The following is a 3,139-nucleotide window of genomic DNA, read 5'->3' as shown; positions in this document are numbered from 1 at the left end:
GGTGTCACTGACTGACCGTCCCCAGCCCGGTGTCACACTGACTGACCGTCCCAACCCGGTGTCACACTGACCGTCCCCAGCCCGGTGTCACACTGACTGACCGTCCCCAGCCCGGTGTCACACTGACCCGTCCCCAGCCCGGTGTCACACTGAACGTCCCCAGCCCGGTGTCACACTGACTACCGTCCCCAGCCCGGTGTCACACTGACCTGACCGTACCCCAGCCCGGTGTCACACTGACTGACCGTCCCCAGCCCGTGTCACACTGACTGACCGTCCCCAGCCCGGTGTCACACTGACTGACCGTCCCCCAGCCCGGTGTCAACTGACATGACCGCCCCAGCCCGGTGTCACTGACTGACCGTCCCCAGCCCGGTGTCACACTGACTGACCGTCCCCAGCCCGGTGTCACACTGACTGACCGTCCCAGCCCGGTGTCACACTGACCGTCCCCAGCCCGGTGTCACACTGACTGACCGTCCCCAGCCCGGTGTCACACTGACTGCCCGGTGTACACTGACCGTCCCCAGCCGGTGTCACACTGACCGTCCCCAGCCCGGTGTCACACTGACTGACCGTCCCCAGCCCGGGTGTCACACTGACTGACCGTCCCCAGCCCGTGTCACACTGACTGACCCGTCCCCCAGCCCGGTGTCACACTGACTGACCGTCCCCAGCCCGGTGTCACACTGACTGACCGTCCCCAGCCCGGTGTCACTGACTGACCGTCCCCAGCCCGGTGTCACACTGACTGACCGTCCCCAGCCCGGTGTCACCACTGACCGGCCCCAGCCCGGTGTCACACTGACTGACCGTCCCCAGCCCGGGGTCACACTGACTACCGTCCCTCAGCCCGGGTCACACTGACTGACCGTCCCCAGCCCGGTGTCACACTGACCTGACCGTTCCAAGCCCGGTGTCACACTGACTGACCGTCCCCAGCCCGGTGTCACACTGACCGTCCCCAGCCCGGTGTCACACTAGACCGTTCCCCAGCCGGTGTCCACACTGACTGACCGTCCCCAGCCCGGTGTCACACTGACTGACCATCCCAGCCGGTGTCACACTGACTGACCGTCCCCAGCCCGGTGTCACACTGACCGTCCCCAGCCCGGTGTCACACTGACTGACCTTCCCCAGCCCGGTGTCACACTGACTGACCGTCCCAAGCCCGATGACACACTGACTGACCGTCCCCAGCCCGGTGTCACACTGACCGTCCCCAGCCCGGTGTCACACTGACTGACCGTCCCCAGCCCGGTGTCACACTGACTGACCGTCCCCAGCCCGGTGTCACACTGACCGTCCCAGCCCGGTGTCACACTGACCGTCCCCAGCCCGGTGTCACACTGACCGTCCCCAGCCCGGTGTCACACTGACCGTCCCCAGCCCGGTGTCACACTGACTGACCGTCCCCAGCCCGGTGTCACACTGACTGACCGTCCCCAGCCCGGTGTCACATTGACCGTCCCCAGCCCGGTGTCACACTGACCGTCCCCAGCCCGGGTCACACTGACTGAGTCCCCAGCCCGGTGTCACACTGACTGACCGTCCCCAGCCCGGTGTCACACTGACTGACCGTCCCCAGCCGGTGTCACACTGACCGTCCCCAGCCCGGTGTCACACTGACTGACCGTCCCAGCCCGGTGTCACACTGACTGACCGTCCCCAGCCCGGTGTCACACTGACTGACCGTCCCCCAGCCCGGTGTCACACTGACTGACCGGTCCCCAGCCCGGTGTCACACTGACTGACCGTCCCCAGCCCGGTGTCACACTGACTGACCGTCCCAGCCCGGTGTCACACTGACTGACCGTCCCCAGCCCGGTGTCACACTGACTGACCGTTCCCAGCCCGGTGTCACACTGACTGACCGTCCCCAGCCCGGTGTCACACTGACTGACCGTCCCCAGCCGTGTCACACTGACCTGACCGTCCCCCAGCCCGGTGTCACACTGACTGACCGTCCCAGCCCGGTGTCACACTGACTGACCGTCCCCAGCCCGGTGTCACACTGACTGACCGTCCCCAGCCCGGTGTCACACTGACTGACCGCCCCAGCCCGGTGTCACACTGACTGACCGTCCCCAGCCGGTGTCACACTGACTGACCGTCCCCAGCCCGGTGTCACACTGACCGTCCCCAGCCCGGTGTCACACTGACTGACCGTCCCCAGCCCGGTGTCACACTGACTGACCGTCCCCAGCCCGGTGTCACACTGACCGTCCCCAGCCCGGTGTCACACTGACTGACCGTCCCCAGCCCGGTGTCACACTGACTGACCGTCCCCAGCCCGGTGTCACAGCTGAACTGACCGTCCCCAGCCCGGTGTCACACTGACTGACCGTCCCACCCGGTGTCACACTGACTGACCGTCCCCAGCCCGGTGTCACACCTGACCGTCCCCAGCCCGGTGTCACACTGACTGACCGTCCCCAGCCCGGTGTCACACTGACTGACCGTCCCCAGCCCGGTGTCACACTGACCGTCCCCAGCCCGGTGTCACACTGACTGACCGTCCCCAGCCCGGTGTCACACTGACTGACCGTCCCAGCCCGGTGTCACACTGACTGACCGTCCCCAGCCCGGTGTCACACTGACTGACCGTCCCCAGCCCGGTTCACACTGACCGTTCCCAGCCCGGTGTCACACTGACTGACCGTCCCCAGCCCCGGTGTCACACTGACTGACCGTCCCCAGCCCGGTGTCACACTGACCGTCCCCAGCCCGGTGTCACACTGACTGACCGTCCCCAACCACCTGTCACACTGACCGTCTCCAGCCCGGTGTCACACTGACTGACCGTCCCCAACCTCGTGTCACACTGACCATCCCCAGCCTAGTGTCAAACTGACTGACCGTTCCCATCCCAATTTGGAAGAAAATAGTTGATAGGCAGCATGGTTTTGTGCAAGGAAGGTCATGTCTTACAAACCTAATAGAATTCTTTGAGGAAGTGACAAAGTTAATTGATGAGGGAAGGGCTGTAGATGTCATATACATGGACTTCAGTAAAGCATTTTATAAAGTTTCCCATGGCAGGTTGATGGAAAAAGTGAAGTTGTATGGGGTTCAGTGTGTACTAGCTAGATGGATAAAGAACTGGCTGGGCAACAGGAGACAGAGAGTAGTTGTGGAA

At 64.1% G+C, this 3,139-nt stretch overlaps 1 long non-coding RNA gene across 1 annotated transcript; it reads right to left on the bottom strand.

The window, feature by feature from the left end:
• Positions 1–193: 193 nt before the first annotated feature.
• On the bottom strand, positions 194–2,432 carry LOC119956838. The gene is made up of 3 exons (XR_005458690.1): positions 2,396–2,432; positions 444–502; positions 194–209 (listed from the first exon to the last, which is right to left on the bottom strand). It is a non-coding gene; the product is annotated as an uncharacterized LOC119956838 (long non-coding RNA).
• Between the last annotated feature and the right edge of the window lie 707 nt (positions 2,433–3,139).

This window comes from Scyliorhinus canicula, chromosome 24 (genome assembly GCF_902713615.1).
Source record: "Scyliorhinus canicula chromosome 24, sScyCan1.1, whole genome shotgun sequence".
NCBI classification, from domain to species: Eukaryota; Metazoa; Chordata; class Chondrichthyes; order Carcharhiniformes; family Scyliorhinidae; genus Scyliorhinus; species Scyliorhinus canicula.
Note: the sequence above shows the minus strand (reverse complement) of the source record. Positions and strands in the feature narration are given on the sequence as shown.